Raw genomic sequence first — 14,573 nt, 5'->3', positions numbered from 1 at the left:
TCTACTTATTTTCTTGTACATGCTTGGGGGTTGTTGAGGGGGGGGGTCAAGGATTCCATGAAGGGGTTTATGGTCTAAGTTTGGTGACCCCTGATTTAATACATCATAATGTTCTATCTTTCCCTCTCCTCTCCCTCCCTCCCTCCCCCCTTCTCTTTCTGTTTCCCTCACCCTCACTCTCTGGCTCCCTATCTTCTCCCTCCCCTCCCCATTCTCTCTTATCCCCCTGTTGCCTTCAGCCCCTTAATATTCTTCCTATTTAACTATAGAATTTGTCAAAGGATTTACCGAGAGCATTGCCAAAGGGTAGATGTGATCAGTAAAGCAGTTCTGATTGTCTTGCTGTTTAAAAAAATATATATAAAACATTAATTTTTAATATATTTCCTTCAATTTTCTCGATTTAAAAAACTTTTTTTACTGCTTCTAGGGTATTGTACTCAGACGTTAATTAGTTAAAGGGTTATATATTAACTCTTACATCTTGCCCTAATAATTCTGAGATCATATCAGCTAAAATATTTTTTCAAAAATAAGCCATCTTTGATGAAACTATGTGAATTATTTTCCAAATAATTGAAAAATATAATTAAAGAACAATTTTTGTTGTTCCTGAAATTTAAATTTAAAAATGAATATAAAAAAGTCAACACTTCTTCCATTGAGAAAAAAACTATTTTTGGAATTCGGTTTGTTTTTTCATGATAAATATTTGATAAAGAATTTTTTTGTCTTTTGTAAAAATTTAATTTCAGTCTTGCAAATCTAAAATAAGTAATTATTATTATTATTATTATTATTTATGAAGGCAGTGAGCTGGCAGAATTGTTAGCATGCTGGACGAAATGCTTAGCAGCATTTTATGTCTTTACATTCTGAGTTCAAAAAGTACTAGGTTTACAAAGAATAAGTCCTGGGGTCTATATTTAAAACAGTTAAAAAAAAAATATTGTAAAAGTATTGTTTTCTGGCATTCAAGTCAACGATGTATAAAAGTGTAGGCATTCAAAGACTGTTGCTACCTTTCCAAACTCTGCTGCATTTCCTGTGGAATTTTTGGTGCTCAAAAGTTGTCTTGGTGTAGAAGTTGACCTACCTTTTTAGCTATGTAAAAATCATCTCACTTCTATATAAACTGGTTGAAAATAACTTTTTGTTGCTTTAAGAGCTGAGAAGTTTGAGCTGGGGGGGGTGTGTGTGTGTGTGTGTAAGTGATGCTTGTGTGAGCTGTGAAGTAGTATATAATTGTGGTAGCAGTAGTGGAGAAATAATGAAGTGATGAGAGAGAGAGATGGTTGGGATAGAATGAGGAGTGGTAAGAGAGAGAGAGATGGATGGGATAGAATGAGGAGTGGTGAGAGAGAGATGGATGGGATAGAATGAGGAGTGGTGAGAGAGAAAGAAATGCAGAGGACTGAATCTTATCTAGTTTTCTTTATTAAAGATATTTTCCATTCTTCTCTCACTTGGTGCATATCTGAAGAAATTGGAGCTCCTTAATGAGGAACAGCTGCATGTGATATTGCACCCATCTTTGATCAGTCTATATAAGGTTTTGGGTTTTGAAGAGGAACAAATATTAGAATTTGAAGTGTAGCAAGCTTGTGTGTGTGTGTGTGTGTGTGTGTGTGTGTGTGTGTGTGTGTGTGTGTGTGTGTGTTAATACATGCATCTATGGTTCTCACTGTGTGTGTTTCTTTATATGTGCATCTATGGTTCTCACCATGTGTGTGTGTGTGTGCGCACATCCCTGATTTCCTGTGTGTATCTGTATTTTTGTGAATCGCAATCATTTCTGCAGCTTTCTCTTCTCAGTCTTGTACAAGTACTCTCACCATTACTCCTGCCCCCCTACAAAATATTTGATTTTCTTGGGCTCTTCAGGCTCCTTACTCAGTTTCCATGCTGTATAAATAATGACTGAGATCAAAATATCCATCCATCCCTGAACTGGACACTGATCAATTGCTGGGTTCTTGGCCAGCAATTTTGAGGGGAGGGGACAAGTCAGTTACATCAACCTCAGTACTTGAACTGGCACTTTATTTTATTGAACTTGATGAAAGGCCAAACTGATTTCGGTAGGGTTTGAACTCAGAACATGAAGTGTCAGAAGAAATGTTACTAAGCAGTTTGTTTGATGTGCAAATGATTCTGCAAGCTCACTGCTGTCTCCAAGATATTGCACCCTTCCATTTTCTCTGAGATAAGAAGGAACAATTATACAGTATATTTTTTTGCCCCTAATTTTATCTCGTTAGGGATTTTAGAGTTAATTAAACTTCTTCAAATAATTTTTAAATGCTTTGAGTGTTTAAAGAGAGAAATCAATACTTCCCTTACAGCAGAGTTCTATAAACAAGAATTATTGTTCAATATTCACACACGAAGAATAGATTGCAAATTCCAAGAACTAATATCTTTCTTATTTTTCCAAACTTCTTGTTGATTTCTTTTAAATAACTCTTTTGAATGCTGGTTAAGCAAAGGGAAAGTGTAAGGACTGGCACTGGCACTTCACATAGCACTTGACTTGGGGGATTTGTCTAGGGCTGTTGTCAAAGATAGTCGCTATATCTGATGTTTTTGTGTTATACCCTAAGATATGAATGGACGTAGAAGGGTGGTGGTGGTGGTGATGGGGGTGAGGGGAGAAACAATGTAGTGAGTAACACACACTTGAAAGGAAATTGGAGATAGTGAAGTTGTTTAATGAAAATGGTATCTGCTGATAAAGATAGCAGTTGAGGATGTTGTGAGAAAGACCATGAGCGGCAGCAGTTTTTCATTGTTTGTTTTGTTGATCTTGAGATGGTGGTGGTGGTGGTGGTGGTGGTGGCAAAGAACAGTTGCAGCTTATAGGAAAATGGTGATTTAGAATGCAGGAGGAGAGCAGATGATGGAATAAAGGAATAAAGTCTGAAGCAGTACCTTAGAAACTGATTATTTTTCCGAGAAAGAAAATGGCAAGCAGTAAAGATTAGATACCTTTTGAAGTTCTTTGCTTTCTGCCTGAAGAATTATTCAGAAGAGAAAGCCTAAATTATAGTTATTTGATATAACTAAAGTGTTACCTGTGATAGGGAACTCTGGAAATATACTTTGGCCATCGAAGAAGAAGATTAGGAAATATGGCATACATACAATAATAATAATAATAATTGAACTTTTATCCAATTTTTTGCTGCTTATACAAAATGATGAAATGAATATTAATTCTTAAAAGAAAAATATGACCTTAAAATAAAATGAAATATTCAAAAATTATTTTGTCCTCCTACAACCATCTCAGGCAGGTTCGGTTGTTGGCACTTCCATGCCTGAAGAGCTTGTTTTGAATGGGCAATGCCCCTCTATAGCACTGCCAAGACAAAGACTTTTGGTACTCTGAAAGAGACTACTCAGACTGTTCTCGATGCCTAGATTCAATCCTTGGCCATCATCACTTCTACCCTCACCCTAACCCTAACCCTAACCCCCTATAGAAATCTTGGGTTGTTTACCTGCTAACGGTTTTGGGTAGTGAGTGCCTGGCAACATTCTAGATACCAAACGCCCAACCTTGGTCTACATTTGACCCATGACTGCAGCTCTGTCAATGAGATGAGCTGCAGAAAGATTGGTCGCACAAAAGACGCCCACACCAGCTCACCTTTATTTTTGCCCACTTCATCACAGCGATTTAGATATTTCTGAGTTGCCTTTCATTCTCGTCAGGTGGAAAGTGTTTGCAGATTCGTGGTTTGCGGAGATAACTTACATTCTTATTGGCTTTTTTTCTCTATAGATAATTTTATTTAAGCTTAGATAATGGCACCTAGTTTCGGGGTGGTTCTGTGACACACACACACACACACACACACACACCTGTGTATCAGTCTCTGCCTTTACTATCGTCAGTATGACCATGAAGATGAATGTACATGAAACATCCTGTTACAAATCTATTGATTGCCATAATTCCCAGATAGCTATTTCAATCAACTGTTTCATACACAACAAAGGTCAAAGTTTCTCTTTGCTAAAGACATAATTTTGGAAGCAGCAGCAGCTATACAGGTTGAACAACTAAATTTAAGACCAATTATTAAATCTCTTATTATTCATTGATGTTCTTATCTATACTCACAATATTAATCCCAAGGTGGGGATGACCCATTTTAAAAATTAAAACAACCTCAATGAAGTTCAATTATATATTTTTCTTTGGTTTGCTCTCTTGGTAGTTTTTGTTAATGTTGTTCTGGTGCTGGTATATTGTTTATTTACTTATTTCTGTGTGACCTGGAAGTTAAGAAGGGGGCCAAAAATCCACCAACATTCCTGTCATTGTTAGTGGACATGATTTGTCAAGTGTTCGGCAGTGTAAAGGTTAGGAATGAAGCTATGATAATAGTCCCTCCTTATTAAACACAGCACTTCTATTTTCTTTTAGAGCTTTTGACCTTACTTCATTCAAACTGTGTTGGCTGGCTATTTGTGCTCAACTACCTCACACCACATACAAACCCCCTCAATGTGTGTGTGTGTGTGTGTGTGTGTGTGTGTGTGAAACAAGGAAAATGTCCCTTGAATACTATGGAAATATTCTTTTAAAAAACTCTTTTTAATTCTTCCAAAATTTTTATTCCATACATACAGTTGAAAAAGTCTTAATGACTGAAACTGGTACTGGGTGGGGTCTCAGTATGTTTTTTCTTGGTATAATGGCTAAAATATGCAATGCAATACACCAGTTTCGTAGTACTGGTATATTCTGCAAAATGAGACAGATGCAGTCATTGTTTCATCTTTTCGATGCATGCATAAATAAATAATTCTACATCGGTGGAATGATTAGAAGAGGTCTTCACGGTCATTTTAAGACCAAAACCTTAACTTCATTCCTTGCAGAGACATCACATTCTGAAAGTTGTGTAACTTTGTATTTTTCTCAGTTTTTAACTTGGGTTGCTTACGACGGTCTGTTACTTAACGCCTCAAATGCATTAATGGTCCTTAGCGGAAAGTCTGCTACTGTTGTTCTTGTTTTCATTTATTTATTCTCCAAACTATATTAACATAATCTAATATTATTTGACATTTACGATATTGGGACATGGCCCCGTAATATGTATATATGTGTCATGAAAGTCTTTAATGTCTGTTATTTTCCTAATATAATGTCAGCGAGGAGTTAGCATCATGAACTTCAGTTCTGAACAAAATAAATAGAATTTCTTTTGTATTTAAAGTTTCCTTTTCTGCTTTGTCCGCTTCCCTCCTCTCTCACTTTGCGTCTTTGTGTATGTGTGTGTTTATGTACTTGTATGTATTTTCTCTTATACCCACCTTCTTGTACTTTAAGGGTACATCCTGATACCTCATGTTTGATATCCTTTTTCCCTTTCCAGCCATGTATCTATTGTACTTGTTCAATATCTGGCACAATCAGTCAAGGGGCCTTTGCCTTGCAGGTTGCTTGGTGACCTCACTAGTGCTGGTGCTGTGGAAAAAAAAAGAAGCATCCAGTATGCTCTGTATCGTGGCTGGTGTTAGAAAAGGCTTGCAACTGTAGAAACCATGCCAAAACAAGCAGAAGGGCTCAAAGCAGTCCTCTGGTTTGTTGGGTCGCATCGAATTATCCAACTATTCAACCCAGCAGATGAAGACCAGTGTCTGGGGTGGTGTCTGGCTGAAAAACAGTGCCTCAGTAACATCTAACCCATGCTAGCATGGGAAAACAGACATAAAAAAAAGACAAATAAGCATTTGTGTGAATCTGATGATTCACTGTTCTTGTTTGCATGAATTCAATCCATCCGAATGTTTGAGAAGAGAAAACAATGGACGTGACAGAATGTAGAGTGATGGAGGGACACGGAGGGGGGGGGGGGGGTCAAAAGCTTGGGAGACGAGAAAAAAAAAAAGCTAAGACCAGATGCTTTATACAGTAGTACTGTGCCTCCCCCCCCTTGTGCTTGTATTTTTGTGTTGTATGGGACAGGGTTCAGATTTCTAATTACTCTGGATTCATAAAGTGCATATATAGGTGTATCTTTCTCTCCCTCTCTCTCTGTGCATATGCACGCATCTCTGTAAATATCTATGTTTCTATGTATTTATATAAAATACTTTGTTCTGACAACCGACTCATGCCAGCATGGAACGACTGTCGTCAAATGAGATATATATATATATATATATATATATATATATATATCTCTCTCTCTCTCTCTCTCTCTCGTTGCTATTATGTTAAACTATCGTATGTCCAAATTTGGCCAAATGTTTCTTTTTCGATATTTATTTTTGCTTGCAATAGCCGGTTCTTTCGGTCAAACTGTCGCATGTCCAGCTGCCAACATATCAAAAATTCTTAGTGTAGTTTGCTATGGAATGGTGAAACTATTTTTTTTGTTTCCTGTAAAACCGTTTTGAACGTATGACACTTTTACATAATCGCTACTATATATATAACAGTAAAAATTAAGATTAAAATAAAAATCATTCCCTCAAAAAAGCCATCTCTACTCATTTTTTCAAATATATACACATAATATATATATAAAATCAAACCTAAACCTGTTTACCTGCATCTCTCTTTCTCTCTCTCACCCTCTCTCTCTCTCACTCTCTCTCTCTCACCCTCTCTCTCTCTACACACACACTTATGTAATACCTCTGCTTGTTACTGTTCTTGGGGGATGCTGTTTTTCTTAAGGGTTATAATTCACAAGGACCATGACATTGTTCTATAGTAGATGTGTGTTCTCAGATTTTGCCTTTTTTAACTGGAGTCATCCAGTTGGCTTTGGCCACACTGGAGCATTCTTATACACAAAAGCCGGCAGTAAAGCATATTAAAAGGTGTTGTTAACTCTTGATCCCAAGGGCAAAACACATTCAGTAAATGTTGTCACTGTTGTTTGTTTGTAGATGTTATGGTTATTGATGTAAGATACCAGTTTCCAAGAACCATTTGGTTTACTCTGTGTGTGTGTGTGGTTAAATTGGAAATTTTTGAGTTTATTGTTATTAGCAGCTATTATGTTGTTTGCATACTTTTGTTGCTGATATAAGTGGGGAGTGGGATGGTGAGGGGTGGGAGAGGAATTCGCGACAAGGTCTGTACAGTTGTGTGGGCTTGAGCGTAGGGGTGTGGGTATGAGCGTGGTAGCGTGGGTATGAGCATGTGAGTGTGGGTGGAAGCGTGGGTGTGGGTTTGAGCACAAAGCTACAAGGGTTGAACCGAGAAGAACCCCATCTCTGTCATGCAACCATTTAGAGTCGTGGTGTCTCCTCTGAATGAGTGGCTGATGGTGGTTGTTGTTGTTGTTGTTGTAAGTGCACAAGAAGCCGTCCGTGTCAGGGAGGTGCTGGGTGTTAAGCAGATTCTTAGTTTTCTTAGAAACAAAATATTTACAAATTGTATATACATTTTCATAAATATTTTTGTTGCGATTAGAATATGAGTTAAACATTGGATTAACACTGAATGGAAAGTGGGATCACTTGTGCACCAAGGCTCAATATAATATCACTGCCCTTGAGTGATATCTGTAAAGGGGGGCCGGTACTTGAAGGGATAGAATAGGAATATGTGGAGGATGAGCCACAGTGCCAGAGCTGATTCATTTGATTAACAGATTCTTCAGGTGGTGCCCCAGCATGGCCACAGACTAATGACTGAAACAAATAAAAGGTAGATTGCAGAACCCATTGCCTATATTTTTACAGAACTCACCCCAGGCCCTAATTTTAATGAGATGTCACTTGCCTTTCTGATGTAATGGTTGGATGAATGTGTCAAAGCAGGACAAAGTCAAGCTATGTCCTATGCGAATCGGATATATCTGGCATGCTTGCTGACTGTCAGTCCAAAACAAGTGACCAAGATATTTGATAACCAAATGATGTTCCCACAACACAAGGCTACTTCCTAACAGTAGGTGACTAAAATATTAGTCAACCCACTGGAATGCTCAGTCACAAGCGCATGAAAACAAGTGTTGTGTTTGAGTTCATCGAGACTTGAACCTGTATCTTAAGATCCATGTCTCACAGCATCGAACAAACTATGGCATGTTGTTATACATTGCGGCTTATGATGTACTTAACCTTGTTTTTGCTTTTAAATGACGCCACCCTACTGGTTAGGTGAGCGGACCAACATTGCTCTGGTTGGAAGGCTTGTCTGTTGCAAGGTCACCTATTTATAGCTGAATGAAGTGAATGTGAAATGAAGTGTTCTGCTCAAGAACACAATGCATTACCTGGTCTGGGAATCGAACCCATGGTCTAAGGATCATGAGTACCACTAGGCCATGCACCTTCACCCCACTCTCTCTGTCTGTATATACACACACGTATACATATAAAAAGCAGTATCAGCTTGAAACCGTTCCAGTTCCACAAGCAAAGCAAATGACAAATGATTCACTTTGATACAACAGGATAGAACTTCTAAAAAAAAAAAAAAAAAATCTTTTTCTATTCTTTGGAATCTTCATATCTAATTGCTAACATAATATATTTCTTTGAAACCTGTTGAACTTTCAATTTTCAATCCTGTATAACTGCTGTGAAATTTATTCATCACTTGAATTCTTATAATTTCCATTTGCTGTTGAATTCTTATTGAATTCTTCATCATGTAATTTTGCTTGGAAATTTATTGAACATTTTGATGTTTGAGCATGTTTTATTGCAATGGAACTTTCTCCTGTGCATTCTTTTTTTTCCTAAACTTAGCTTCTCTTTTTTTTTTTTTTTAATTTACATTTTCTATTGAAAAAACAAAACCAGTTACTGAAACCGAAAATGGTATTTTAATAAATTTAAACTCCAGGTGTAATTTCAACTGCAAAGCTAACCCTCCAGTATTTCTACATGTGGGGAAGAAAACCACTTTTCTCTGTACACACACACACACACACACGTACACATGCACATACACACACACACACAGTGTATGTGTGTACTTAATGATTGGACAGATGTCATCCCTGGGCTATAGAAGACAATTGTCCAAAGTGGTGTGCAGTGGGACTGAACCCAAAATCTTGCAGTTGCTAAGCCAACTTCTTAATCACGTAGCCCTACACGCACCTATGGAATGAATTAAAATCCTCAATAGAGTTTAATGTAGAACTCAGGTGTATAACAGTTAGCTGGCCCTATAGATCTCCCTCTGTTAGAGACAGCAGTGTACCCTGTGGATGGTCTGTTGGAAATTGTGCAACAAGTTGGCTATTGAGTACAATGTCTGTTACTTAGGTGGTGGGAATGGGGTGTGGGGATAATGGGGGTGGGGGTGGGGGTGGATTGGATCTGAAGGAGTTGATGGTCTTTGATGTCTTCTATTCCATGTCTCGACCATAATCTTTAGCAGCATGGAAGAACAGATGTTAACATGAGAGTAATAAAGGTGGTGATGGTGGTGGTTGTGATGGTGGTGGTGATGGCAGCACTGCTGCTGCTGCTGCTGATTGTAGTGATGATGACTGTTGTGGCAGCGGTGGTGGTGGGGATGGTTGCAATGATATTGATGATGGTGATAATGGCAGTGATGCTTGTGATGGCGATTGCGATGGGTTGGATTGCTTATTAAGGACTCCTTCAACTGATTTGAACTCCACTTGAGCTTGTTATTACATTGCTCCTTCGTGTATGAAACCTGACTTTCCCTTTAAGTAGGGAAATCATCTTGAAAAAGCGGATCTCCTAACATGGAGTGGGGACGGTGGTGGGTGGGGTGTGATGCTGTGGAGGGCAACCAAATGGAAGACATTCACATGGCTTATAGTTTTTTTTCGCTTTTTTTTTTTAATTCTCTGAATTTATTTAATTTTGTTTGTTTTTGCTTTAGCATCAAAACCAATATTGACATCAGACATGGAAACCATCTTTGCCAGTCTTTCGTTCTTCCTTTTCCCCCCTTCACTATCTCCACCACACAATACACCTCTCGTCATGTGCACACACACACACACACACACACACACATACACATGTATACAGACTCCTGTACTTGAACACTTATGTAATACACACATGATCACGCGGGCACTTTCTCTCTCTCTTGCACGCACACTCTCTCTCTCTCTCTCACGTGCATGCACGCCCTCTCTCTCACGTGCTCTCTGTGTGTGTGTCTCTCTCCCATGCACCGTCTCTCTGTCTCTCTGTCTCTCGCACACGCACAATCTCTGCCTCTCTCATGCGCGCACTCTCTCTCTCTCACGCACATTCAAACGTACACATGCTTCATACATACACACCCTCACCTGCACCCGTCCCCACAGTCTCACCAAAAGCCAATCAGTGCCACTCAGTTTGTTCAACCGTTGACGACAAATTCCCCCCTCCTCCTCCCATCTCACCTCGTCTCTTGTTAGTTTCTTGTCTTAATTAGAATCTTTCCCTTTAGACAGGTTTCAAACCATCAAAGGATAATATTTGTTCCCCCCACACCTCTCTCTCCCTTCTCTCTCTCTCTCCCTTCTCTCTCTCTCTCCCTTCTCTTTCTCTCTCCCTTCTCTCTCTCTCTCTCTCTCTCTCTCCCTTCTCTCTTCTCTCTCTCTCTCTCTCTCCCTTCTCTCTCTCTCTCTCTCCCTTCTCTCTCTCTCTCTCCCTTCTCTCTCTCTCTCGCCCTTCTCTCTCTCTCTCGCCCTTCTCTCTCTCTCTCTCCCTCGCTCTGTATGTGTGTGTGTGTGTGTATACATACATATATATGTGTGTGTGTGTGTGTGTGTGTGTGTGTAAAACTGTAAGACGGAAAGAGATCAAAATTCTTTGTCTTCAATTGATTTCTTAATTTTGGTTTTTTATATTATTTTGTCATTGTTGAAACTGTAATCCTCTTAATCCTCAAATGTATTTTATTTCTCTCTTTCACAATGGAAATATTTGAAACACACACACACACACACACACACACACACACACACACACACACACGATGCACAGCTGTGATGGATCTTCTCTTGTTTCCACCAGCAAGTATTCAGTTGTTCAATCCCCTTGAACTAATTACTTGTTAATTTAAGTGGTTGAATATTCCATGCCACATCATCATCGTTTAACGTCCGCTTTCCATGCTGGCATGGGTTGGACAGTTTGATTGAGGACTGGCAAGCCAGGAGGCTGTGCCAGGCTCCAGTCTGATTTGGCAGTGTAGTGGGTGCTTTTTACGTACCATTGGCATGGGGGCCATTCAGGTGGAACTGGCATCGATCATGCTCAAATGGTGCTTTTTATGTGCCACTGGCACAGGAGCCAGTCAGGTGGCACTGGCCTTGATGTAAATTCTTGAATTGAATCCACTTGCCACACTGTTATTACAAGGCTGGGCTTTTGAAATGCCGTTCTGTTTCCAACTGCTTGGCTTCAGTACAATTTCCATCTTTCTGATTTCACTTGCAAGGTTTTGTTTGACCCAAGGCTACAGTAAAAAACACTTGAGTGACCACAGAAGTTAGATTGAACCGAACTCCTCATGATTGTGAAATGAATGGCTTAACTAACTTGGCCATACTTATGCCCATTTTGCATGTTTATGTGTGGTTGGCTGTGTGTGTGTGGCTGGCTGGCTGTGTGTGTGTGTGACTGGCTGTGTGTGTGTGGCTGGCTGGCTGTGTGTGTGTGGCTGGCTGGCTGTGTGTGTGTGACTGGCTGTGTGTATGTGAATGGCTATGAGTGTGTGTGTGTGTGTGTGTGTATGTGGCTGGATGTGTGTGTCTGTGTTCCAGCTCTTTGCATTCTGAGTTCGCATACTGCAAAGATTTTGCATTTCATCCCTTGCGAGTTGATAAAATAAACATACCAGTTGACCACTCAGGTCAATGTAATGCCTAACGCCATCCTCCTTGGTTGCTGACCTTGTGCTAAAATTTGAAACCCTATAGTAATCCTTTAAACCATAGGCTCCTTGCACTTGCATCAGTTGGCAGTTGTTGGCTCAACTGCCATCCTTCAAATACATCACACACATCTCTAGGACCGAATCTGGTTCCTTGTCTCGACATGGTGCAATAGTTGTGAATGACCATCACAGTTACACTTTTTCTTTTCGATCTTCCAGGAAACTGCCAGAGGGGGAATATTGTTTTACTTGAACACAGGTGGCAATAGGCAGGGCATCCGGCCATCCACGTCTGCTGTGAATTGTATGTGTGTGCGCACAAGTGGGCGGGGCAGTCTTCTGTTCTGATTATGAACAGAACACTAAACACTCTGTACACACTGTATGCAGTGTACTTTCTTGCCAATAAGAGATGTTAATAGGGCTGATCACCTATCAATCAATATTTCTCTTGAAGAAAGTATTGATCTTTTACTCATTATATTAGTTGTTTGTTGGATAACAATCTGTTTTTATTTCTGTATCTGTGTGTGTGTGTATGTATGTATGTATGTATGTGTGTGGGTGTGACTGGCTGTGTGTATGTGTGACTGGCTGTGTATATATAAGATCCAGGGGTCAAGGTGTTAGGAAGAAAGTTAGCTTCAAGCAATCCGTGGTAAATATAAAAAAAAACAACTTTCAGGGACAACGGTGATTTATTGGGATGGAAGGTTGTGGATTTGTTTCCACATCGAATTACAATAAACTGAAAAAAAGTTATTTTTATATTTCGTTTTTGGATTTGGTTTGCAAGATTCTTTATGTGAGTTTGTGTTTTGAAGCATATTCTGTTGTATCTGGGGAAGAGTCATTCTCTTTTAGTGCCTTGTAAAATTTCCACTTATTTCTTTTTTATTTTCTTAAAATTCTCGTTGTGTCTTGCAACCTTTCCAATAGTCTTGACTCTGTCCGTTATTTACGCTGCGTTCCTTTTTGTTTGTGCGCATGTGTGTGGGTCAATGTGTATGTGTTTGTGCCTATGCATGCATGCATATATGTATGTATGTATGCATGTGTGTGTATGTATATTTGTGTGTGTGTGTGTGTGTGTGTGTATATATATATGTATGCATGTGTGTGTATGTATATTTGTGTGTGTGTGTGTGTGTGTATATATATATATATGTATGTATGTATGTATGTATGTGTGTGCATCTGTATGTATGTATTCTGCATATTCATATGCTTGCATGTCTATGTTTGTGTATTTTTTATGTATGTGTGTGTAAGCATGTTTGTATATGTATGCACCTCTGTTTCCTTGTGCGTGTGTGTGTGTTTTACAACTATGTACCATGTTTGTATGTATGGATGTGCATCTCCATATGTGTAGATACGTGTCTCCATATGTGTCCTTGTGTGAAGTAAAGTGTGTGTGTGTGTGTGTGTGTGTGTGTGTGTGTGTATATATATGGTCACGTGTTTGTCTCCATTTGCGTATGTGTGCTTGTCTGTTCATATAACCTGTGTACCTATCCGTCTGAGTGTTGATCTGTTCTTTTTATATTTCACAGTCGGCGACCAGGGTTGCTGGGTGAATCTTACATTGGTTAATATGTACCTCTTTGCAACACTGCAAACTTTCATTTAATCAAGACATTCTTGGCCTGAAGAGTTACCTGCGGTATACACTTTGCTTGGCTATTTACCATTTTCAAGGCTCCACTTGGTATGAAACATGTAGCCCGGATCTTATCTACTCCATTCCGTAACTCTTGTATATATTTATATATAAAATCGGTTGACATGTGAGCCAAGGCAGTGTGACCTTATTCAAGCAAGATATTTAAATATATCACATAAAGGAAATATGCGATAATTACACGTTGTCTCATGGGGCATTTCAATGTTTCAGTAAGTATTCATATATTTGTGTGTATATATATCAATGTCTATGTATATATGTGTGTATCTCTATATGGCATATGTGTAGGTTATTTTGAAGCCATAGTGTTTGTGTTTTCTTTATAGAAGTATGTGTGTTGTGTGTATGTGTGTGTGTGCACTTTGTATTGAAAAAAATCTGAGTTTTGTGTGTTTGTGTGATTTCTCTGATTCATTTGTGCACGTCACAATGTTATGGTTGTGTGTTTGTGGGTCTTTGATGGTGCAGTGTTCTGTGATATGTTCAAGTATATGTCGTTATATGTCTGATACCATGTGAGTGTATATATGTTTGTATAGTCATAAAGAACTCTGCTTCTGTTAAAACTAAAAAAAAGAAAATGCAGTGTGTGTGTGTGTGTGTGTGTGTCTCTCTCTCTCTTTTTCTCCCTCTCTTTACGTAGACAATGTAAGAACTATTTAGTGTTCTTCACCTTGGCTGCAAAATTGTCCAAAAAAAAAAAAAAAAAGTAGGTAAAAAAAGTAAAGATTTAGGTTCTTCTAACACTGAATTATGCTTGGTGGTGACTCTGGTAATTGTTATGGAAATAATAGTCAGCACTGACTCTATTCTATATTCCACACATTATGGCACTGCTCACAAACTGCTTTCCATATTCTATGTATTATGGCACTGTTCGTACCACATTGCATTCTTGTTATGGTGTCATAGCGATTATTGTCCCATTGATGTTGGTACAAAAGGTTTGTCGGGTGAAAATGTTTGGAGGTGAGGGTCATTTGTAGCAGCCAGGGTGTCTGTCATCCAGAGGTTTTATTGGTGTGTGTTTGACAATCCATT

General features: G+C 38.9%; 1 protein-coding gene across 6 annotated transcripts in view; it reads left to right on the top strand.

Annotated features, from left to right (window-relative positions):
- LOC106871368 (alpha-1,3-mannosyl-glycoprotein 4-beta-N-acetylglucosaminyltransferase A) overlaps positions 1–14,573 on the top strand; it is an 85,259-nt gene that overhangs the window by 21,468 nt on the left and 49,218 nt on the right. For 2 of the 6 annotated variants that reach the window (XM_089365594.1, XM_089365595.1), the window contains exon 2: positions 13,402–13,741. The exons of the other annotated variants lie outside the window; for them this stretch is intronic. The gene's annotated coding sequence lies outside the window, so the exon portion shown is untranslated. The remainder of the gene's footprint in view (positions 1–13,401; positions 13,742–14,573) is intronic. 6 annotated transcript variants of the gene reach the window in all.

Source organism: Octopus bimaculoides, chromosome 18 (assembly GCF_046866305.1).
Source record: "Octopus bimaculoides isolate indiv1 chromosome 18, ASM4686630v1, whole genome shotgun sequence".
In the NCBI taxonomy this organism is placed as follows: Eukaryota; Metazoa; Mollusca; class Cephalopoda; order Octopoda; family Octopodidae; genus Octopus; species Octopus bimaculoides.
Note: the sequence above shows the minus strand (reverse complement) of the source record. Positions and strands in the feature narration are given on the sequence as shown.